This window comes from Felis catus, chromosome X (genome assembly GCF_018350175.1).
Source record: "Felis catus isolate Fca126 chromosome X, F.catus_Fca126_mat1.0, whole genome shotgun sequence".
NCBI lineage: Eukaryota > Metazoa > Chordata > Mammalia > Carnivora > Felidae > Felis > Felis catus.
In genome coordinates this window covers 11,602,411-11,628,018 of record NC_058386.1, presented here as the reverse complement: position 1 = coordinate 11,628,018, position 25,608 = coordinate 11,602,411, and the positions used below count along the sequence as shown (strand labels likewise).

Here is a 25,608-nt window from a genome sequence, read left to right as displayed (position 1 = left end):
TCACTAAATTTGCAAACCAAATTTACACTGATGAATTGTCTTTTCCTCTCTAAGCCTCAGGTCTCCCTCATGCTCTGGATCTCTCTCCATTAGCATTCAAACTCACTTAGGTATTAAACTAAAAATTCCTCACTCTGTCTGATTTTGGCATCACACTTGCTTTATTTTTATTCTCCCTCTTCCCACCCAAACTTCTCAAAAGACTACTCAATATTTGCCATTCTCATTTCTTCACTTTCCTCCCACACCTGACATGCCCATTCTATAGCTTCCACGTGATTTCTGTTTTCCTTGGATTTGACAGTTCTGATCAATTCTAGATACAACTCCAGGCTTCACATTTTAAGTAGATAATTTGAATATCTTCTACATAAAGTGGGACTTTGTTTCCACAAGACTTGCAGGACGCTGTCAAAAGCAAGTACATCTTTTAGTCTCCCATTGCCCTCTTTCTTTCTTTCTTTCTTTCTTTCTTTCTTTCTTTCTTTCTTTCTTTCTTTCTAGAAAGAGAGAGAGCATGCGCACATACTCTCAGGAGAGGGGCCCAGGGAAAAGGGGGGGGGGGGGAATCTTAAGCAGGCCCATTAGTCAGTGCAGAACCTGATGCAGGGCCCAGTCCCACAACCCTGGGATCGTGACCTGAGCTGAAATCAAGAGCTGGACATTCAACTGACTGAGCCACCCAGGCGCCCCTTAACTCTTATATGTTGAAGTGCTTGAGACACTGACCCTGAGCCCTCATCTCTTAATCTCTACTGTCTTCCTGGATGATCTCACCACTCCCCATGGCCTCATTATCATCTATGTGTCAATGGCTTCAAAATGGTCCTCTCGCCTGAATTCTAGATACATTTATTGTCTCTCAGGCATATGAAGCTAATTATATCTAAACTGGAACTTACCATTTTCTTTTCCAAAATCTGCTTCTCCTTCATTGTTTCCTATCTAAGTAGATGGCCTCCACAAGCTTCCCAAATGCTAAAGGCAGAAACCTAAAAATCAAAATTTGATGATTACCGCACCCTTCACCAGGCCCTGTTATAGGAGTAAGGGAATGAGATAACCATAACGTAGGAGGTTGCAAACGGAGATGGTAGTTCAGAGTCCAAGATTTTAGAGGTGGAAAAGTTTCAGGCAATGTTATATTTTGACAGGTGACTAAGAGCGTAGAAGGCTTAAGTGGATGCGGAAGTAAGGGTCGCTAGATTGAGAAGGTTAAGTCGGCTACGGGATTAACGTATTGGAAGTTTCCACATCTGTCTAGAAAAAAAAAAGCTTAACCATCTGCATACATTTAATCAAAGCACAGGCATTAGTTTTTTTTTTGTTTTTTTTTTAAATTTTTTTTTAACGTTTATTTATTTTTGGGACAGAGAGAGACAGAGCATGAACGGGGGAGGGGCAGAGAGAGAGGGAGACACAGAATCGGAAACAGGCTCCAGGCTCCGAGCCATCAGCCCAGAGCCTGACGCGGGGCTCGAACTCCCGGACCGCGAGATCGTGACCTGGCTGAAGTCGGACGCTTAACCGACTGCGCCACCCAGGCGCCCCGGCATTAGTTTTTCTTAATTTAACATTTCCTTGGTGCAACATGTTTTGCCGGGACTTAGTGAACACAGGGTCCTCAATGACTTCCAGCAATAAATAAAAAAAACCCTGAGACAAATAGTGACATTCTATACTGTAAAACATTAAAGTGCATACCTCTTTTTCCCAATTAGTAGAAAATGAGTTTTTCCTCCAACCTTGCCCTTTGAAGGCTGAACTAATTTAAAAGCTGTGGTCTCCCAGCAACCATAGCTGATTCACAATTAGTGTGGAGAGCGGATGTGCTTTTCTGAAAAGATTTGAAGTTACTATCTAAGCTTTCCAGAGAATGTTTTTTTAACTATATTTAAGCAGCATATCGCAAGGTACTTTAACTGAGATAAGAGTACTCTCATCTCAGTTGTCATACTCTGTTCATAATCTTCGTGACAAACCTATTCCAAGTTTCTTGACTGCCCACTCTTCCCTAGCTACCGTGGTAGAACATATGTTTGCTTGCATTAATTCAGGGATTTGCATGCAAATGTGGCCTTCTCTGCCACTCACAGTAACATTTTAGTAAATTGTGACTCATTAGAACATTGTGTTCTTCTCGCCACTATCCTGGTTGATGCACAAGGGCATTCTGACTAAAGGCTTACTCTCTTGTTCGGGATTTAGCTTTTAAACTTCTTAACTCAAGAGTCACAGCCTTTGTTGAGAAATCTCTTGTCACACTCAAGGTTATGAATTACAGTGGGAGAAGAAGCTGCCCAAATGGCATGGTAAAGTTGTGGCCAAGTGTTTTGCTTTCTTTCTTTCTTTTCTTTTTTCCAGGCCAGAAATACAAATTCACAAAATTGCTTTTAATATACATCAGTGAGAGGAAGGTCAAAGGTTCTTAAGTTTGATTTTTGTGCCCACCCCGTAGGCTCTAACACTTAGTCGGGGGCTTTCGAATGGATTGAACTTGATTTATTTTCCTCCAAGTAATAATATTACAAGTGCTTGGTCAGTAGTTTAAAGAAATTAATGAAAACATTTCTACACCAAGAATAGGCGAGAGAAGTCAAGTGATTTTCAAAGAAGCTTCAGGGTAGAATTCAAACCTGACAAGGAAACTCATTAGCAAATAAAGTTCTTCTCAGATATTAGAGGTTTCTGGCCCCATTTACTGTCTTTTGGCTCTATTCAGTCGCCTACTTTTTTTGTTCCTTTTATCTTTAACTGGAGTGTTTTACAACCATATTCCTGTTGATAACTCTAACTTAAAAAAAAAATGAAACTTTCTTAGTCCTTCTTCTGCTTTGACTCACCTGGCTTAAATTATGAGCACTTTCTCACACAGGCCCAGGGACGCTGAAAGAATTCATTATATATTTATGGCCTAACTAAATTCATCTTTCTGAAATACCAGTGCAATAAGTTTCTTTAATATTTTATCCTGTGATACAATACACAAAATGTGCAAGACACAAATATTTAGTTTAACAAATCACAGATCTCCCTCAATTTCTCGTGGGGTTACATCCCAATAAGCCCATCGTAAGTCGAAAATATTGTTAGGTTGAAAATGCGTTTAATACACCTACCCTAGTGAACATCACGGCTTAGCCTAGCCTACCCTAAAATGCTCAGAACACACATATGAACCTATAGTTGGGCAAAATCATCTAATGCAAAGCCTATTTTATATTATAGTGTTGAGCATCTCATGTAATTTATTGAATACGGTACTGAAAGTGAGAAACAAGAGAATATTGTACTACATGTCACTGGTCTGGGGGAAAAAAAAATCCAAATTCCAAAGTCCAAGTGTGGTTTCTACCAAATACTTGCAGCTTTCACACCATCACAAAGTCAGAAAACCGTAAGTTGCTCCATTGTAAGTCAGGGACCGTCTGTATCGAAAAACACCAGTGTGTCTTCCCAGCAGGTCAAAACGTAGAATGACATCCGCCCCCTAGAAGACCTCCACCTGTCTCTTCCTGATGGCAGTCTTAACCCACCCCTCCTGATGGCCGCTATCCTGACTTCTATTGTGTTGATGTTTTGCTTCCTTGGGAGTTGTACGGCATCATTATTATATATAGATAACTATATTACTCTTATTGTACCATGTAGTAATGGATTAATTTTGGCCTGTTTTCAAAATAAGTATCAATGGGACCATACTCTACATAGTCTGGCTTCTTGAGCTCAGTCTTGTGTTTAAGACTGATCCATGCTCTTTTATGGAGGGGTCGTTCATTCATTTTCTTGCTCTATAGTATGGTATGGATGAACTGCATTTGTTTACCAGTTCTGCTATTGAGCCGTCCTTATTCGGGGCTTTCTACTAACAGTGCTGTCGGAAACATTCTACGGCATCTTGGTGCATGCAAGCATGCATTACATGCATGGGGATGTGCCTGCGGGATATAGACAGCCAGAAATAGAATTGCTAGGTCATAGACTGTGCACGTTTTCTGCTTTCTGTCAGACATCGTTCAGAAGTGAGTTTACGATGTATACTCCCATCAAGAGTGCATGAGAGTTCTCATCGCCCTGTATCCTTGTTAATATGTGGCAAAGCCATATATTGTGAACATTTTTGCCATCCTGATACGTGTGTATAATCAGATGTTTTATTTCTGTCACTCTGATGCACATGTAGTGGCATCTCGGGGTGGTTTCAACTCGCATTTACCTAATCGCCAATGAGGTTGAGCATCTTTCCGTATGGTATTGACCATTTGAATTTCCTGTTTGGGTGATTTTCCTGTCTCCCCCTTGCATCGTCTGTGTTTTTCTTATTCATTTGTAAAAGGTTTTTATATATCAATAGGAAGGTTGATCTTAATCATGTAGTTCACTCTCGCCAGACACTGAAGGTAATAATGTGTATATTTTATCTGTATGTACTTTATGGCATCAGTTTCCTTAGTGGTTTATAGTGTGCTGCCTGTAAAATTGAAAAAGATTAAGATAATGAAACTAAAATACATTCAAGATCAAGATTCACATGCTCTACTGACTGAGCCAGCCATATGCTCCTAAAATTTATTTAACTTTTAACATACATGCTATTCTAAATTTTTTTAAGATTTTCCTTTTAAGTCATCTCCACACCCAACTTGGGGCTCGAACCCACAACCCCGAGAATAAGAGTCACATACTCTACTGACTGACCCAGCCAGGTGCCTCCCTGCTATTTTAATTTTTATGCAGTTCTATTGTCAATATTTTCCTTCTCTTTTTCATTATTTGTAATAAGTTTACTTAGCAATCATTTTATCCCCTGGAAATCTCTATCAATCAGTCTGTCCTCTCTTTCCTAAAGACAAATTAAAGTATATTTTTCAGCGGAACCATGTTTAACAATATGTATAATAATAAAAGAGGAGCCTTCTGAAGTGATTAGCACATAGCAAGAACTCAATAACACTAGTTATTAGACTCTATTTAAGAAGAGCATTAATATTACTTTTCTGAATCCTGATTCCTTAAAAAGTAATAATCTGTATCTTGTTAAATTTGTAGGAACCAGAACTTTGATTAATCAGAAGACTTTATTTCATCTAAAATATTGCATGTGTGGGGTGCCTGGGTGGCTCAGTAGGGTTAAGCGTCCGACTTCGGCTCAGGTCATGAACTCACAGTTCGTGATTTCGAAGCCCCATGTTGGGCTCTGTGCTGACAGCTCAGAGCCTGGAGCCTGCTTCAGATTCTGTGTCTCCTCTCTCTGCACCTCCCCTGCTCACACTCTGTCTGTCTCACTCTCAAAAAATAAATAAACATTTAAAGTTTTTTTAAAATGTTGCATGTGTAATCGCATTCAAAATCTAGAAGAGAAAAATCCTTAAATTGCCTTTTATGTCTGACTTATAAAATTCCATTTTAATACACCTTCAACTATTCTTTATCTTTGCAAGCCTTCTTTGTATTTTTCCTCCTCTGAGCTCTATCAAAAGAGGAAGCCTTTATCTGAGATCATTACCAGTCCTCTAGAGGGCTTGGTTTGATATGAAACCCTACCTCCTGTGGTGACTACAAATTGCAGAAATATATCCTTATAAATGAAAGCATAACTCAAATTTCAAGAAATTGTAAGTTTCTGTTCATATTGCAACTCATCAGCCTAAAAGTTTGCAAGACTAAATACAAAATTTTAGTATTAGCTGTAGAAGGTAATTCTTGGCAACTATTCCTGAAGATAAAGAATTCTAATAAAGAAGAAAGGATCAGAAGAATTTCTGTTTGCTTTAGAACATACTTTGGACAGGGGCGCCTGGGTGGCTCAGCCAGCTGAGTGTCTCCCGGCAACTCAGGTCATGATCTCACGGTTTGTGAGTTCGAGCCCCGTATCAGGCTCGCTACTGTCAGCCTGTCAGCGAAGAACCTGCTTCAGATCCTCTGTCCCCCTCTCTCTGCTCCTCCCCTGCTTGCAATCTCTCAAAAATAAACAAATATTTTTTTAAAAAAAGAAGATACTTGGGACAGAAAATATGTTGGGACACCAAGGACTTGGGACACTAAGGGCTCCAGTAATTGACGTCTCAATGGCATCACTTGAAACTGTCCTGGAGGAAACTTCTGGGTTCCAGAACCTCCTTGTGTAGCAGTCACATCTTAAGTTGCCCTCGTATGTATTTTATAAAATCTAAATGCTCACAGCTTTGATAGACACCACCAGTCTTGGAGCAGTGCAGGAACCTTTCATCACAAATCGTCTTTGAAAATCAAAGGTTCACCATCCTCAGTGTGAAGAACTATAAGGCTAACACCTAAAGGGCTTTAGGAACTTTTTCTGACTTACTACTTTAGCCCTAGGGCACTAGGCTTTTGATTTCTCTTTCTTTTCAGAGAACAAATTTTATAATGGATTTAAATATTATATCCTCATACAAATTCAGCGTGACAGAAAATGTATAAAGACTTTTTGGAAGGCTTAGAGTTTCACGGGATCTACCTTACGGCACTTGCTATTAACAGCATAGTCTGTATTTCCACTTGGAGCTGAAGAGTATGTAGTATGATTGTATTGGGCCAAACTCTAGTTGGACACAATCTATTAACAAATGATTCAATTGTGAGGAAACATCTTTGCTGAATTCACATTACTACTCTAGGCTTAGATAATGATTTTTTTTCATCACGGGAAAAATGTAATGACCCAAAGGCATTCTCCCAATGGTATTCATGAATTACCAAATGAACGTGGAAATGTAATATTAAGGTCATTAATTTAAGTAAGGTGCTTTTTTAAACAAAAGAAAACTAAAGTTAAATATTTCATGGTAAATTAACTCACCTACATCTAACGTAACAGCATATATCAAGATCTCTTTTACTAACAAGCAGAGAAAGACTGCCTATAAACCTTGCCCACAAGGGTCCACATCTTTAAAAAGAAAAGAAAAGAAAAGAAAAGAAAAGAAAAGAAAAGAAAAGAAAAGAAAACTTTCCATGAGGTCCAAGTATAAAGTTAAAATCACAGGCTCTAGGAGTCAAATCATTTGGTTTGAATCTCATTTTCTCTGCTTGATAAGATAGGTCTTCAGGCAAATTATTGTCTTCTGTTATTCTTTCAAAAACATTTTTGAAATACAGTAGAAATAGATATGTAATAACATTAAAGCATCATATACTTATTTCTCAAAATAAACACATATGTTAAAGCCTTTGCATATTTTTTTTTATTGAGATGAAACTGCGGAGATAAAAGTTGAAACCTCTATGTTCTTCCCCAGGACATCCCTGTCCCTCCCATATAAATGATTTGGATGTATATTCTGTTCAAGAGTCTATATTCTATAATAACATGCTTTTGGAGGGCTATACTAAAACAACTGGATATGTAAGAATTTGAGTTTGGCACAAAGTGGGCTTTTGAGCTAGTGGATCGCAGCCTGCTGTGAAGAAGTCAACAATATAGGGGTCAATGTACAGGGGCCATATTTGGCTCACTTATATAACAGTGAGTCAAAAAAAAAAAAAAAAACCAACCCCAACAACTGTGCCCTTCCCTTCTTTGTTCATAGTCTCAAACATTTTTGCAAAGTGGTTATTTTCTACACGAATCCCTTTGATGGCTAAGAGCAGGAACTTTGGATTCAATCAGCCTGAGTCTAGTTCCAGCATTTCTATTCTGGCACTTTCTAGCCATGAGACCTTGGGCAAGGTATGTGAACAGTTTACAATTCGATTTCCCTATTGGAAAAATGCAAATAAAAATAGTGACCTTACAGGTCCGATGTCAGAAATAAGTAAAAGAACACACGCAAAATATTGGACCAGTGTGAAGAATGTAGTAAGCCCTCAATAAAACCTATTATTGTTTTTATTTTTCATGTATAAGTTCATTGATATGAAGCTGCCATTTTTGCTTGCCAATAATGGCCAAATATCAGCATTTTCATGTAGTTCAACCTAATACACACCAGAAAAACCTCTCTGATCTTGGTACCTGGTGGTTTACCGTACAAGTGTTTGCTCAATGAGCTGGAAGCCAACACCTTTTTTCCTGACCCTTAGCTACATTTATAATTCTTTGAGCCTAAAAGCATCTGTCACCTTGTGCTATTTCTTCCGTGATTGTGGGCAAGGCTCTTCGTGTCAAATACCCGCTGTGAGACATGGGACTTTTGCCGCCCTCATCAAGGGATGGGCACACTATAGCCATGGGCCAAACTGGCTGCCACCTGTTTTTGTAAATAATTTTTTTTTTTTGGAACATGACTACGCTCATTCATTTATGTATGCTTATGGCTGCTCTCTGCACTGGAAGGGCAGAATTGCATAGTTGCAACAAACACTGTATGGTTCACAAAGCAGAAAATATTTACTCTTTGGCTCTTTACAACGTTTGCTGACCCCTGGTCTAGTGATCTACAAAATAGAGTATACCTCTCAGGGTTGGACAAGATGTTCTACTGCAGTGCAGGGGAGAGAATTATAACTCTTATTTATGGTTATTTTTCTCTCTGTAAAAAAGGGAAAAGTTAGATCTTCTAGTATGTCACATATGGGCTCACACTGGCACCCCATTCCTTCTATCCTGTCCCTGTGATATCTGGAGGAAATACTGGCATCCTATTGGGGGGAGGAGTGGACAGTGGCCCGTCTACATTCATTTTCTTGCTGTTGGTGTGTTGGAAAATAATGGACTTGACAACTGCTAATTCATTGTGTCTACAGATTGTATTATCTAGTGGTAACTAGCTTAAACTCCCCTCCCAATGGACAAGTGACTTTAAAAGATACCAGTAAACAATAATATTAATAAGATAATTCCAATAATGCATGCACCAGGGGAAAAATGAGATCTGTATTGGTCATGTTGGAATGAAAGCCAATCAAATCTAATTTCAAAAAATTAACTAAAATAAATGCAAAGTTTCAAGAAGATTACTTGAAATAAATGTTCTCATTCACTGCGATTAAGAACAGTCAGTTATAGGGGCGCCTGGGTGGCGCCGTCGGTTAAGCGCCGACTTCAGCCAGGTCACGATCTCGCGGTCCGTGAGTTAGAGCCCCGCATCAGGCTCTGGGCTGATGGCTCGGAGCCTGGAGCCTGTTTCCGATTCTGTGTCTCCCTCTCTCTCTGCCCCTCCCCCGTTCATGCTCTGTCTCTCTCTGTCCCAAAAATAAATAAACGTTGAAAAAAAAATTAAAAAAGAACAGTCAGTTATAGAACCAAGCATATAACAATAAGGGGTATGCAAATATCCCGTTATTCCCCCCTTAGAGCAGTGTGAAATAAATGGAAACTGGGTGACATAAGTCGAGGCCTCTGTATGGTAGAGTTCCTTTGGCGGAGCTTCGAGTAGTGCCTGTATTCACCACCCTTTCTGGTGGGGGTGGGGGGCTCTCTTTTCGTCTCACAGCTGGGCTTGTACCTACAATCTCCATATTCATCTCAACCTGGTGAAGTCTCTAGGCCCTACTGCATAATTATTGGGTAATTTTTTTTTACTTTTAATGAATTTCCTCCAGGCTCTATCTTAAATAACTCCAGGGGGAGGAAAAAGCTGTAGCTGGCTGGGAAACAGTGTGTTAGAATAGAAAAATCAGGCAAGTCTTAGGGGTATAGAGTTAACGTAAGACAGCATTTCCCATCTAGCCCAGTACCCACATGTGCCAGTTTCCAGGGTGGAGAACAGAGTCTCGGGCAGCCAGAGACCACAGGTTGGTAGCCTCTGGCCAGAGGTAGCCTCTTTCTCTGGTTATCCCAGTTTCCCTTATAAATATCAGTTTTTCTTTTTTTAAAAAAATTTTTTAATGTTTATTTTTTGAGAGAGAGAGAGAGAGACAAAGCATCAGTGGGGGAGGTAGGGAGAGAGAGAGAGAGAGAGAGAGAGAGAGAGAGAGAGAGAGACAGAATCTGAAGCAGGCTCCAGGCTCTGAGCTGTCGGCACAGAGCCCGATGCGGGGCTTGAACTCACAAGCCGTGAGATCATAACCTGAGCCGAAGTTGGATGCCCCACCCACTGAGCCACCCAGGCGCTCCTAAATATCATTTTTTTCTATTGTGTCATGATCCAGCAAAAGGTAAGGAAGCAATTAAAAAACATAGGCAAACTCCTGACCTCATATTGTTTGCCTCCTAGTACATAACCATACAAAAAGAAAACACAATAACTTGTATAATTATTATTTAGGATTACGTCACTCCTTTTGTGTTAAGTGCTAGGAAAGCATGTAATAAAGATCTAACCTATCTGGGAATTAGGAAAGGGGGTTCTGTGGAAAATACACTTAAAGTGAGAGCTACATAATGAGCAGAAAGTTTTCTGTGTTGAGGGTGGAGGACGGGGGAGGAGTAAGAACATGAAATACCATGGTAAGAATTTTGAATGTTATTCCTAAAAAGAATCGGAAGCCTTTAAAATGTTTAAACATGACCACGTTTGGGTTTTAAGAGGATATCTTTAGTGAAGTCACTGAAAGGGACAAATTATCTTTAAGGAAGACTGGACTGTTTTCGAGCCCAGCACTAGGAGGGGGGCAATGGGGAAAAAGTATAGAGTGTCAGATGTATGGCTGTTGGGACTCAGGATACAAACGTAAAGAAGGAGGTATCAGGAGTGATCCCTGGGTCTCTGACTTTTCCACCCTGGGGGGGTAGGCGATGGTGCATCCCAGAAGTGAAGACTCACTAGGATGGGGGAAAGAGCACACGCCCACTTGGCAACATGTTAAGATTGAGAGGCTTCTGTGACGAGGGATGTACATGGATAAATCAAACCAGAGAATGAATGACACAGGTAGAAACAGAGAGGAAGAAGGGGAAGAAACAAAGAGGGGGGACTAGGCTTCAAGATCAAATAGAGAAGACAAGGGGATTAGGAAGGAGCATCCAGAGCCTTAGAAGTACAACCAAAAAAACTGGTGTTGTGCCAGCAACACGAAGAGGATGTTTTTGGAAGGGAGAGGTCCCCCAAATGTAATGATGCCAAGATCTCAAGAATAATGGGATCAGAAATTAGTAAATGTTGGGAGTAGGTGTTGGACAACGAATGCTGAAAGTTCAGACACAAGATTAATTTAGAGGAAGAGGGGAGGGGCGCGTGGGTGGCTCAGTCGGTTGAGGGTCTGACCGACTCAGTTCATGATCTCACCGTTCCTGAGTTTGAGCCCCACGTCGGGCTCTGTGCTGACAGCTTGGAGGCTGGAGCCTACTTCGGATTCTGTGTGTGTGTCTCTCTCTCTCTCCCCTGCCCCACTTTCACTCTGTCTGTCTCTCTCTCACAAATAAACATTACAAATATTTAAAGGAAGAGGGGAAAGAGTCAGTCTCTGGAGATGGGAGGCAAGGTAGAAATAGGCTCAAAGGACGTTCTCTTTCTTGTTTTCCAGACGAGAAAGGCTTGATCATGAATAAAAGCTAAAAGAAAGGTCCTGTGCTCAGAAGACAACTGTGTTCTCTTACTCACATGGGGAGCATTGACCGCCCCCCCCAACAGCTAGATTAATGTCACCTGCTCCCTATGTATGAAGGCAGGAAATGGGTTGAAATAGTTAAATAATAGCTCATGCTTTCTAGTGTGTGTATATATGTTTGTAATGCCAATCCTCTATTCATATCTTACATCCATTCACTATTCAGCAAATATTTATTGAGCATTTACTAAGTGCCTAACTCTAAGAGAAGCTCGGGCTACAGAGGTAGCCAAAGTCAACAAGCCCCTAGCATAGATTCTTGTGAAGAAGATGGACTGTAGTCAGACTAAAATAACTAAATTTTACATATTAAACTATTATTTAAAATACTATAATAATTTTTATAATGTTAAAAGCAAATTTTACCGAGGGTTACATGCTCTGGAAACAATAGAGCAGGGTAAGGGTGTAGAGAGACACTGAGATGCTGGGAGTAGGAAAATTTGACAAGCAGTGGTCGAGGAAGGTGTTTCTGTAAGTCAGTGTTGGTCAGAGATCTGAATTATAAGAAGGAAGGAGGCAGCCATGGAAGGATGTGGGAAGAGAGCATTCCCAGGAGAAGGACCATAAACATAAGTCTAAGAAACGTGAGTGAAGGCAGCAGTGTCAGACCAGCGTGGTGCTCCTGCCTGTGATGTACCACGTAAGGTGCAATAAGGGCTTTATTGCACATGCTGCTGAGGGTCACTGGAGCGTTATCAGCAGGTCAATGACATCACCTTACCCACACTTCAGTATAAACCTTGCCCAGCTTTTGCCAGCAACACGTTTGCCAATGCCAGCTTTAATAAAGGATCAACTTTGTTCCAAGGGCCCAAAGGCCTGTCCTAACAGATTGAACATGGCATTAGACTCCTGCTTTGGCTATTGTTGGTGCACAAAGCAAGGTTATTCTTGAGTGCAGCCTTGGGGAGGGGAATTATGGTATCCGAATGTAACGTGATTTCTGCCTGTTTTCCAACATCCACTGAAAGCAGGCGGTCTGAAGGGTGACATGAGCCACAGGGAACCGTCCTAGTGGTTCTGCATCTGATCGAGCGGTTCTGCAACAGAAGCACACCCGCCAGTGTCAAGATGTCCATCAACTTAGACGTACTAATTAACGAGTTGGGGGGAATCCCTTCACAATGGATACATGTATCAAATCATCACGATGTACACCTTCAATACCCTACAATTGTATTTGTCAATTATACCTCAATAAAGCTGGGGGAGTAGAAAGATACCCATCACCTGCTTGCTAGCTGACATGCAAGGGACATCCAGGAAAAGAGTTAAACACGACATTGAATTCAACTTGAGATTGTACCTGAATTCCAATGAGGTCTAATCAACCCCAAAAGAGATCCCTGAGACTCCCAGGCCAGGTAGCAGACGTTTCTTGAGCTGACCTCTCCCAGAAAGACATATAAACCAGTGGAGTAGAAATTAGACTTGTGGGCTTTTGGCATTTGGAATGCATCAGAACATTTGTAATCATCCCCCTCCCCAACCTGGTTTTGTCTTATTCGTTTTGCATAAAAGTTTGCCTCTCACTTTAGATTTAAATCTATTGACGGGAAAGGATGCCTCAGAGCTGGCTTCTGGCATCATTGTGTGGCTTTTGCAAGGGGTTCTCTTTGTCGTGAAATTTCTTCTGGAAAATTACTGGACCTGGAATGACAGAATAGCCCCAGAAATCTCAACAGAATGCAGAGGGGGCTTGTGACCACTGTAAGTTCAGCCTAAGAATGCAGATAATGAGGAAGCTCTTTGTGCATTGTGAAAGATGACGGTTGGCTTTTAACGTACTGTTTCTTGAGATGTTTCCGTGTTTAACTACAAGACTTAAGGCTTACCGGCCTGACCAGCTCATTTCCAAGAATTGCTTCTCTTCTTTCCTAGAAGAGGAAAAGCACAGCTCTTCAGTTCTAACAGTCCTGATAATAGTCCCGGAAAAATGAGTCTTCTAAGTGCACTGCAAGAAATCTACAAAGGCCAGGGAGAAGGGAAAGTGGGAATCCCAAGAAGTAAGGAAGGCTCAGTCCGGCTTTCAATCTGGCCACCCTCATGTTCTGTTTTAGAGGCTGCATGGGGCCTGGGGAACTAACTAACTAACTAACTAACTAAATAAATAAATAAATAAATAATAAAGCCTAGAGAATGCTAAGGCAGAGACCATAATAGGAGAACCCTCCTTAAAGCTAGGACCCTGAAGAGCTGCACCCTTCGAGTTAGGGCGAACAAAAAAAGCCACTCATAATGCAGAGAAGACAGCTCAGAAGTTTTCCTGCCTCCACCTTTTCCTCAGATGGAAGGACTAGGGGAATTCGGCATTTTGATACCATAGAATACCACACAGCAGATCAAATGAGCACACTACAGCTACATGCACTAGCCGGGTACGTGTCAAACACGTTACACTGCTCAAAAAGCAGTGAGGCACAGAAGAATCCACGTATGATTCCATTAACGTAAAGTTCTGTGATGCCAGTCATATTGGATTAGAGAACCACCCTAGTCTACAAAAACCTTATCTCCAAATCAGGTCACATTGGAGGTACTGGGAGTCAGGACGTCAATATGTCTTTTGGGAGGTATAATTCAACTCAACAGCATCGGATGGTCCCCCACAACAGAGGATTATGTCATCCAAAATGTCAATAGTGCTGCTATTGGGAAACCCAGGGGTAAGGCAGTAAAGAAAGGATAGGGGCCAAGGGCGGGCTGCCCCAAGATGCGCCATTTGGGCCCGCGGATTATTTTGAGCCGAAGGCAGTCGAGACCCTGCAGTCTCAAGAGAAACACTTGCCCCTCTCCTAACTTCATAGAAGAATCTAAATGGGAGGGTCTTTCCAGAATAAGGGTTATTACCAGAGATACATTTTATCTGAGTGACCCATCTCTATGGCAGGACAAACATTTGTTTGCCAAACATTTACTCGTTTTCATCTTCCCTTGAATTGCATTCCTTCCCTCTGAAATCCCAGATGCCTACTCCCTTCTCCTTAGTTCAGAATGACATGTACACCTCGTTGTGCCTGACCGTCTTTGGAATTTCCAAGTCTGTGGGGATTCCCCATGCATACACTATTAAATCTGATTTTCTCCTGTTACTCTGTCTCATGTTACTCTGTCTCCTACTCAGTCCAGCCAGAAGGACCTTTGAGGGGACAAAAGTTCTTGCTCCCCAACAAAAGCAAAGAAACAACTACTGTAAAATTCTGAATACCTTTTGGAGGTGGGGGAGTAGAAAAATATGAGACTAGGGAGGGGCACACGGGGCACTTCCAAGATCTTGGAATGTTGTCTATCTGCAGCTCCGTGATGGGTACACAGATGAGTATCTTATTACCCTCAAGTATACTGCTACATTACGTGTACTTTTTGCCTGTAAAATTAAGCTTTTTTCAAAATAATATAATTAAAAAATTAGGATGCAGATAAGTTATGAGGCAATTGACATAGAAGAAACTGAGCCTACTGGGTCTCAGCCAGAAGCCAGAGTGAAAAGGAGACCATGTAGTTTCCCAGGTGTGAGCTACCTGAGGGGTTCTTGTGACTATGCCACACGTGCCGAAGGTTCACAGTTGTTGGGGTTCCCTGATTCTGCCAGACCCCTGCTTTAAGTGGCTGCAGTTTCATTCCTGATCTTCTCTCCTGCACCCTGAGAGCACATAGTACAATGGTCAAGAGCGTGAGATCTGGAGGCAGGCTGCCTGGGTTTGCATCTTGGCTCTGCCACCTGCAGAGTAGTCAAGTTCACCTCTCTGGGCCTCTGTTTTTGCCATTGCAAAATGCGAATATCAGTAGTACTTAACAATAGGCTTGTTCTGAAGAACGAATGAGAGGATGTGTGCACAATTGTATAACAGGGGTGGCATGTGTTAAACACTTCATAATGTTGGTTTTCAGCAGCATCATCACCGTTCTTACCCCTGCCTTGTCTCCGTGGTGACATTACTTGGACAATGTGTGAATCTGGTTTTTCATCATTCTCATTCTTAAAACCCAGATAAGAAGTAGACCTAAGCAACCCACTTGACTTCTTGCTTCTTCTTTGGCTCCCTGTATCTCTTCTCTTCGTAGAAGGACTCGCCCAAGGCCAAATGCAACAGTCGTAGCGTCAGAAAGGCATAGAGGGAGGGATCCATGAGGAGGAAGAGAATCTCCACTCCTCCACAAACACCTTGCTCTCCGGGATGGGATCGGGGCCATACTGTGTGTCCTTAATGACTAATGATTTCCCTCTGCATATCCCTTACCTTCTGCATCTCCATGAAGGGTAGAGTTGGGATAGTTGCACAGTATATTAATTAAAATGTGGCTACCCGCTGTAGCAAATCACAAAAGGTGGATGGCTCAAACACGAAAGAACTGTATTTCTTTGTAAAGTCAAAGAGAGGTGTTCCCAATCAGCAGGAAGCTCCCCCTCCTTCTGATGACCACACCTAGCAGCAAAGGAAGCTGGGACAGGTAGACTAGGAAGAAGATAATGGGATTTGGTGAACACTGAGCATGGGAAGCAAGAAGAATTGGAATGTGTGTCACTGAATCACCTCTGCCCAACGTGGATCCCATGTTTTACAGAATTTTGGTGGTTGGAGGGGAGGGGAATGCCTGATTACTTGGAGAATGATTGCAAGGCTTAGCCCCCTGCACATAATATGGAAGGATAGCCTGTCGGCTGAAAACTGATTCACTGAGTAATGCTAACCAGGATCGCTGAGGGTTCCTTGAATCCAACAGTCCACCCAGAAGGGCACAACAATATGCTATTCTAGGAAATCCTGGAGCCTCTCATGTAGTGAGGCTAGGTAAGAGAAATTAGGATTTCAGTGGTTTCTGGAGCTTCCTTGCCTCCTCACCAGGGACAGGATATTAACACTCTCAATAGGGCCGAATTTTCTGATACTTGCTATGAGTCCAGGCAAGCAGGAGGGTCTCAGCACAACGCAACTTCCCATTTTGTTACTCTTCTTACACTTACTTTTTTTAATGTTTATTTTTGAGAGAGAGAGAGCGTGAGTGGAGGAGGGGCAGAGAGAGAGGGAGACACAGAATCCGAAGCAGGCTCCAGGCTCTGAGCCATCAGCCCAGAGCCCGACGCAGGGCTTGAACTCACGGACTGTGAGATCGTGACCTGAGCTGAAGTCGGACGCTCAACCGACTGAGCCCCCCAGGCGGCCCCAAGGAGGCATATTTTGTGCCCCACTCTTCTTATACTTTAGATACCTGGCAGCATCAGCACGTCTAGGAGCTGATTAGAAATGCACAATCTCAGGCCCCACGCCAGATCTACGGAGTCTGAATCCGCAGGTTAGCATGATTCCCAGGCAAATCCTGTGCAACTTGGCACTTCAGAAGTGCTGATTTAGGACACTGACTCTTAAATTTGGCTACACATGGGTATCACCTGGGAAGCTTCAAAAATGCCAACACTTGGATCTGCCCGGGCACAAGGAGTTTCAAAATCTCCCCAGGTGATGCCATTTTGCAGTCGAGTCTGAGAACCACCCCTTTCAAATGGCCAGCTCTTTTCAACCAAACATTCCTCCTTGGTCAGTGTGGGCACTGGTCTAAAGGTCATGTCCAGCATCTGTTTGATATCTAACCCAACAGTCCAGATCCATTCACCTTAAACTCAGAAGGATTACGGGTATTGTGTGGGTCAGCAGAGCGGCAGCCGACCGACCGTAAGGTCACAGCTGGGGGCTAAAGGCCACCACAGGCAACCCTGACCCCACCCCCACCTTCTCCTTGGTTGGCACAGGCTCCGATAGAAAAGAGTTTCACGTGAGTTTTTTCCTGTTCCTTTGTATCATTTTCACAGAATATGCAGTTGGTAGCAAGCTCTGATTGGAAACAACCCCACATTTCTGTTTTGAAGTCTGCACAGAAATAGATTATTGGCATTTTGTTTCCATCTGCTAAAGGACATCCCTTCCCTCAATTTCAAGCTCCGCCCCAATCCTATTGTATGCTTAATAACCAATGAAAGAATAAACCTGGGTCGATCGCGTCCGCTTGGTAAAAATGGAAAATGTCAAGGAATGTTGCCCTCGGTATTTGGAACTTGGCCTGCCTGGAGCAGTGGTTCACATGTGGACTCTGAGCCAGCATCATCGTTATCCCCTGAGAACTTGCTAGAAACTCAAACTCCTTTCCTATTTGAGGCGGGGCGGGGCTTGGCTAGCCCTCCAGGTGATTCTGATGAACACTCAAGTTTAAGAAACGCTGGCCTGGGCGGGGGGGCATCTGGGTGTTTCAGTTGGTTAAGCGTCTGACTTCAGCTCAGGTTATGATCTCTCGGTCCTTGACTTTGAGCCTGTGTCAAATGTGTGTCTCTCTCTCTCTCTCTCTCTCTCTCTCTCTCTCTCTCTCTCTGCCCCTCCCATCCCCTCTCAAAAGTAAATAAACATTGAAAAAAAAAGAAATGCTGGCCTAGAGGTTAAGGGCTTAACTCAGGAAACCAACCAGGTTCTGCTACCTTCTGTCTGGGTGACTTTGGGTAAGTTTTTCAACCTCTGTTTTCTCATCTATTCTGTGGAGTTGCTCTGAGTTTTATATGTGATAATGCAATTTTCACTGATAATTGATAATTTCATTGATAATTTTCAGGCATATAGCCAATGTCCTATGAATGTTAATCATTACTTGCTCTTGGTCATGTAGGTACTCAGGTATTATGTATTATGTTTTCATAACCAAGTTTCTATTGAGCACATTTCCCATGCCAGTGGGATTATCTTAGGTGACCCACGTGCAAAGTAGGTCGAGGCCCTACACTCATCCACAACACGTTCATGATCTAAAGAGGCGGCTAGGAAAAGCATGTGTGGAGAAGGCTGGGGAGAGGAATACTGGGTCTGGCTATACAGGTAGTATACAGGAGAACCTTAAAGGGAGCAGAACATGCCACCCCAAAATGTGCCTCTTGGGCAGAAGAATTACTTTGATCTGATTGTTTAAGGAAACCGTACACCATAGTACCTGCGAGAGGACCTTTACACGTAAAAAGGAAATGCCCATCTGTAAGGGTGTCGCCCTCTCTGGACCAGGCTGGCTGAATTTTTAGAAACTCTTATCACTGGTGGGGGCGGCTGAGGCATAAAGAGAGACCCGGGTGTCGGGAGACCCAGAGGAGGGGAGACTAAGAAGTGTGCCTCGGGTGACTTCTGATGGAGGGGACGGCAGGGACAGAAGAGGCTGCCTGTTAGGGTCATAGCACCTGCGAGAGCCTGGATTTCTTTCCTCTCTCTTTCCCCCCCACACACAGCCCTTCAGACCTCAAAAAAAAGAAGCCTTACCAGTGGAGAAAGGCACCGACTTAAATCCACAAAGCAACCATACCCTTGTTTACTGTGCTTTGCCTGATAACCTCCTATAACTGACTCGCCTCCCCACATTTTTTGTCTTTAGCTCGAAACGATACTTAACGTGGTGTCTTGGGCCACCTGGGGGGGGGGAGTTACTCAGTTTTTCTAGGGTTCTCCCATGTATAGGAAGGTACACATTGATGAGGTTTGGGGGTAATGGGGTTCTGGGGGTTCCAGAACCTATGGCCAAGAAAGAATTCTTGAAGATGTCTTTGGTGCAAAAAGGTGAATTTATTAAAGCACGGGGACAGGACCTGTGGGCAGGAAGAGCTGTCCCAGGACCCTGAAGAGAGACTGATTATATACTATGGAGTTGGAGGAGGTAAAGACAAAAAGGAGACTCCAGAGCGACTTTGATATACTAAAGAGGACTCCCAAGATACCTGAGGCCTTGCTATTATCAAGCTAAGATTGTTTTCCTCTAGTAAGGCATTAACGTTAGGACAGTTGGGTAGGAGTTTCCGGAGAAATGTTATATTGTTTTTATTTGCCTCAAGTATTTGTCACTGGGCTGCAGGTGATAAGGAAATGTAATTGTACCTGCCATCTCCTTCTTGCCTTTGTTCCCCACATCACTATGGAGGGGAAGGTGATGTTGGGGCTCCAGAAAACAGAGTCTATAGCGTTCTGGAGATGAGTCTGTTAATAAGATTGCCTTTTTTAAATACATATATATAATTTACAAGACATTTGTAAACTGATGGAGACTCATGTCCTGCATGACTGTGATCTCTATCAGTTAATCCTTTGTTTTCTGTCCTGTCCTTTGTTCTTGGGCAGCCAGGAGTGCCTGAGGAATATCACCCATATCCCACCTGGGGGGTTGTGCTAGCTTGCGCTTGGCCCTCAGCTTGCCTTATGGTCCCTCATCATACATGTTATTAAACTTCTGTTGGTTTTGTAGATGGAAAATTACCGTTCCTACCCTACAAACACAACATACGGTATAAATCGGGAAGCAGAAATTGCAATCCCGGATCAGCCCCACGACCTGGCTGTGAGGCCCCAGGGCCCTTTACTTCTCATCTCTGGACACTGAGTTCCTCATTATAAAGTGAGGGCGCGGCCCAACATTACTTCTGACCGTCCTTATAGAGGCCGGCTTTTGGGCAACAGGCTTGATCAACGGAAACTTGAGCAAGGCAAAGGGCCCACAGTGACCACTGAGCTGAATGCAAACAGGCTCACTAAGTGACCCTCCTCAAGACAGCTATAAGCCCTAACTGACCAATGGGCTACTTCCAACCGGCACAGTTACCCAAAAATCGAAAATTCTATAGGTCCTCATTCTCTCTCACTCTGCCCTGTAACTATAGCCCCTTGACCATGGCCTTGTGGCAGATGGTCTCTCCTTTGCTGTCCTGTCCCTGGCTCCCTTGCAGGGTTTTCAACAAACTTCTATCACCTTTGTTCTGCCTCAGGTGAATTCTTTGCCTGCCTGCTAGGCTGGGCCCCATCCAATGGGGACACCTCAGACTCCTGCTCCAGATACCTAAGTTTTAAGACTCAAAGGAAACCAGAAGATGCTGCAACCAAAAGGACCATCCAAAGAACAGGTACATTTGCAGATGAAGAATATTAAAATGAATGTGCAAATGGGGACTGTTGTACAATGAAGAATCTGGCTGGACTTTGTTCTTGTAGTTCCTGGGAGGTAAGTTCCAAACCCCTTAGAATTTCCTGATGGAAAGGTCTCTGTTCCCTATGGTGGACCCTTGGACCACACCTGGGTTTATGCTACGAGATGACTCAAGATGGGGGACAGTCCTGTGATTACAATGACCAAGTGATTAGGGGACTGGGGCTTTGAAGCAGAGGATATCAGACTGACCTCCTAGGAGGGGAGAGGGGCTGGATACTGAGCTCGGTCCTGCAGCCTATGTAATGAGGCCCCAGTCTGGACAGCAGACTCAGATGCGCTTCCCGGTTGGTGATATAGGGGCAGAACAATTTTCCCTTTTCCCTACTAGGTTCTTTGGCTTGTCTGATAATTAAATTGACATATGACAGATGAACAGGAGAGAAACAAATTTTGTATGTATGGGATGCCCATGAAAACGTGAGACCCCAAGGGCAGTCAGGTAATTGAGACTTAAACAACCTCCTGAGGCAAGGAAAAGGGTAGGGGCAGGGAGATCCAAGGGAAGAAAGACCATCCACAGGAAGGGAGAGATGTTTGGAAAACAAAGGCTGCCCTATTCAGATAGGTTTCCACGGGGAGAGAACACAGTCATTCTGTGTTTGAAATCCTCCCAGACCTCACCCTTGGTGTCTGTTCCTTTACCGGTCCTCACTGTACCCTTGATAAGAAAAGTGTAATTAGAAGTATAGAAGTTTCCTGAGTTTGGGGCACCTGGGTGACTCCGTTGGTTAAGCGTCTGACTCTTGATCTCGGCTCAGGTCATGACCTCAGAGTTTGTGAGATCAAGCCCCGCGTGGGGCTCTGTGCCGATGCCACAGAGCCTGCTTGGGATCCTGTCTCTCCTTTCCCTCTGCCCCTCCCCTGCTTGCTCTGTGTGCGAGTGCACATGCATGCGCGCTCCGTCTCTTTCAAATAAACATAATAAAAAGTTTCCTGAGTTCTGTGAATCATTCTAGTGAATTCTTGAACGTGAGGGGTAGTAGGAATTCAATTTGTAGTCAGTTGGTCAGCTGTGCAGGTGGCTTGGGGACACCAAACTCGCAGCTGGCATCTGAAGGGAGGACAATGTTGTGTGGACTGTGCCCTTAACCTGTGGTGTCTGTACTAATTTCAGGTGGTTGGCAACAGGGAGATTTTGCAGAAATGTAGAGACAAAACCAGTTTCTTCCTCCATGGGGGAGGGAAGTGGGTGGACCCTCCAGGAGACAGAATTTGCCTGTCCCTAGGCAAGAACTGTTCTGCTCTCAGTGATCTGCAACCTGCAGCCTTGTAGAATAGTCTTCATAGACCCGGAATGCGATAATGGGGAAGGGTAAGCTATAGACCGTGCATAGCTTCCCACTGAAGCACTAATTTCTTTACATGTTTACATAAAGAAGAAATGGAACTTGAGAGGTCATTAAATCCATTTTCCTGCATCTAGGAGAATCTACCCTGAAACCAGCCCTTGCTGACCAGTAAACAATGGTCAAGTCTCCAATTTAAATCTTCAGGGAAGATGAACTCCGCCTCCACTGGCACCACATCCCGACATCACAAACCTCTCAACTAGGAAATTCTGTCAGATGTCTAATGCAGTACAATCCTATGCGCCCTGTTGTCATTAATAATTATGAATTAGTAAATAAATAACCAAAAGTCTCCTGCTCAGTCTCTCACGGATGTTGTGTCCTCCGTATAAAAGATGAGCATCTCATCCACAAAAGAATATTCCTTCATCTTCCCTGTCTCCCCATTGCACGTGCACGCCCACACACACACACACACACCCTTTATGTTTCCAGCAGTTTCTCTACATTATTTTCCTTGTTTTGCAGTCAGCTGCTGTTGTGTATGTGAAACCAGAAGTTGCTGTCACGTAAGTCACCTCATGGGCCTCCAGAGTCAGCGTCTTCCATGTGACTCCAAATCCTGTGCTAATGCGACCTACTGGGGATGTGAATATCTACAAAGAAAGAGGTACATGGGTGTGAGCCCTCAGAGTCATGTGTAAGTCCTCTTTTAAGGTTAAAAAAAATACCCAGAAGTGTTCTCCGAGCAGTGGCTCTGAGTGGGGTCTCTGGCACATCAGCATTCTCTGGGAACTTGTTAGGGATGCTGATTCTCAGACCCCACCTCACACCTGCAGAACCAGAAACACTGGGGCTGTGTTCTACCAGGCCCTCGGGGCGGGGGGGGGATTCTGGTACACACTGAAGTGTGAGAACCACCTGCACAGATTTTTAACTCTGCTGGAATTTGAAACACCGTCCAGCAAAGCCAGTGTGCGTGACGACGGGCAGTTGCTTCTTGTCTCTCTGTTTCTGGACCTGATCTGGATACCCAGCTTTGCAGGCACGATCTCCCGAGCCTTTAGGTTGAACCTAACAGAGTCACTTGACTCCGTGGTTTCGTCATCCCTTTACCCCAGGATCGACTGTCCTTTGTGTGAGAAAAGAACCGCATAGAGCCAATAGGAAGTTGAGCGATGTCCGTTTCCATTCTGCGCCAGTGTTTAGTAACTCCCCATCAGCGTCTGCACACGGAAAGAGCTTCCAGTGGGGGCTCAGCTGGGCAAAACCACCACAGTGTCTCCGAGGTATTTGAAATGTTTGCTCCCGGATCACTGGGCCCAAGAAAATCTGGGGCAACATCCATCCCACTTGTTTGTCTACCATCAGCCAGGGTTCACAGGGCCCCGGGTACGGGTACATATTATTCTTCGCTGTTGACATCTCCTTCCCTCAGCAGAGTGACTCATCTTCTGGCACTCATCCCTTTCAGCAAGAGAATGGAATTTTAATCACAGCACAAAGCTTACGATTCTCTTTTAGGACATTTATTTCAACTTCTTTTCACAAACACCGACCCCCTCAGGAGTTAAGGTAGAGGCAGTCAGTGCTTTGATTCGTTTACCTTTAATTTGCATTTGATGATGGTGTAACGTTTGCCCACTAGGAGGTAGAGAGTTAAGGAGTTGAGAGTCACTGTTTTGCATAAGAGCTACTTTCCATTCTGCAGAGCTCACCTGGGAGACTGGGATACGCTGTAGGGGCCTTCACCGTGAGAGGGGGTGTCTTGGGTTTGGAATACGGCTTTCCCGGTAATGATTTATCTGCAAACCTCCATTGTACCTGGAAACACTTCACCATGTTGTAGGAGTCCTTAGCCCGAACAGAAGACTGCTTGCCTGGTGGACTATTTTTGTTAGGATCGTTTGGCACAAAGTTAGTTTCCCATCGTTAAATAAAATTCCACTTGAGCCAATGGTTTTCAAATTTAGCTGAACATTAGAATCAGCAAAGCCTCTTAAGAATCACAATGCTCAGGGGCGCCTGGGTGGCTCATTCCCTTAAGGGTCTGACTGTTGATTTCAGCTCAGGTCATGATCTCACAATTTGTGAGTTCGAGATCCACATTGGGCTCCACGCTGATAACCCAGAGCCTGCTTGGGATTCTCTCTCCCTCCCCTCCTATCTCTTCCTTCCCCCCCTCCCTCCCTCCCTCCCACTATCTCTCTCCCTCCCTCCCACTATCTCTCTCCCTCCCTCCCACTATCTCTCCCTCCCTCCCACTATCTCTCTCCCTCTCTCCCACTATCTCTCTCCCTCTCTCCCACTATCTCTCTCCCTCTCTCCCACTAGCTCTCTCCCTCTCTCCCACTAGCTCTCTCCCTCTCTCCCACTAGCTCTCTCCCTCTCTCCCACTAGCTCTCTCCCTCTCTCCCACTAGCTCTCTCCCTCTCTCCCACTAGCTCTCTCCCTCTCTCCCACTAGCTCTCTCCCTCTCTCCCACTAGCTCTCTCCCTCTCTCCCACTAGCTCTCTCCCTCTCTCCCACTAGCTCTCTCCCTCTCTCCCACTAGCTCTCTCCCTCTCTCCCACTAGCTCTCTCCCTCTCTCCCACTAGCTCTCTCCCTCTCTCCCACTAGCTCTCTCCCCTCTCTCCCACTAGCTCTCTCCCCTCTCTCCCACTAGCTCTCTCCCTCTCTCCCACTAGCTCTCTCCCTCTCTCCCACTAGCTCTCTCCCTCTCTCCCACTAGCTCTCTCCCTCTCTCCCACTAGCTCTCTCCCTCTCTCCCACTAGCTCTCTCCCTCTCTCCCACTAGCTCTCTCCCTCTCTCCCACTAGCTCTCCCTCCCTCCCCCTTTCCCCTCCCTCCCTCCCTCTCTCTCTATCCCTCCTTCTCTCTCTCCCTCTGCCCCTCCCCTCCTTGTGTGCACACACTCTCTCTAAATAAATAAATAAATAAATAAATAAACTTGAAAAAAATCACAAAGCCCAGGTTGCACCTCAGACCAATCACATCAGACTGTTTGGGGTGAGAGGTCCAGGCATTGGTAGGCATTGGTATTTTTTAAAAGTCTCCAAGAGATTCTAATATGCAGCAAATTTTGAGAACCCCTGACTTAGGCCATTTACATGGCAATTGGATGGGTGGTTGGGAAAGGTTGTGTGGGCTCAGGGTAGACAAATCCATTTTGTAAGATAAAGGGGAACTTGTGCTGTGTACCGGTAATTGTGCTAAGTGCAAAACTTTCCCAGCCTTAAAAGCAGATGAAGTAACCAGCGATTTGTGGAGAAACTAGATGAGACTCTCCCCATTCTCCTACTTGTAAAGTTTTCTCCTATTAAAGAATTCAGTCTTGAATCCTAAATATTTGTGTGCCGAAACATAGCTGATATCTCTGTGAAAGATCAAGTAAGACGAATACCTAAACTAGTGGTTTTCAGTCTTGACTACGTGTTAGAAGTACTTGGAAAACTTGCAAAATCCCTGTGAGCTGGGCACACCCCAGAACAGTCGAGGACAATCAAGTCAGGATCTTTGGATGTTAGGCATCAGGATATTTAAAACCTCTCCCAGATAATTCCACCTGGAAGGTACGGTTGAGAGCCAGTGGCCTAAAACAGTGACCCTGAATTGTTGTTGCCGTACGGGAGGAAAAATAACCCCCCTATCCTTCTGAGTTCGTAGCAGAAATCCCTGTAATAAAAGATTAAAAAGAGAAACACAAGATGGCTTCAGCCAACACCTTAAATGCCGCCTTCAGCTAAAGATAAAGAAAAGACAGTGGGGAGAGGGAGTGGTGGGGCAGGAGGCAGGGAGGCCAGTAATGGGTCATGGGAGATTACCAAGAAAAACAAGGTAGGGGCACCTGGGTGGCTCAGTTGGTTA

General features: G+C 43.9%; 1 long non-coding RNA gene across 3 annotated transcripts in view; it reads left to right on the top strand.

Moving 5' to 3' along the window:
* LOC123383411 overlaps window positions 1-23,859 on the top strand; it is a 222,419-nt gene extending 198,560 nt beyond the window's left edge. The window contains exons 3-6 of one of the 3 annotated variants that reach the window (XR_006593118.1): window positions 20,231-20,365; window positions 22,269-22,410; window positions 22,862-23,029; window positions 23,182-23,859. This is a non-coding gene — a long non-coding RNA (uncharacterized LOC123383411). Of the gene's footprint in view, window positions 1-17,740; window positions 17,942-20,230; window positions 20,366-22,268; window positions 22,411-22,861 lie in introns of those variants that run through there. The other 2 variants (XR_006593117.1, XR_006593116.1) reach the window with 2 other exon arrangements.
* The last annotated feature ends 1,749 nt before the right edge of the window (window positions 23,860-25,608 follow it).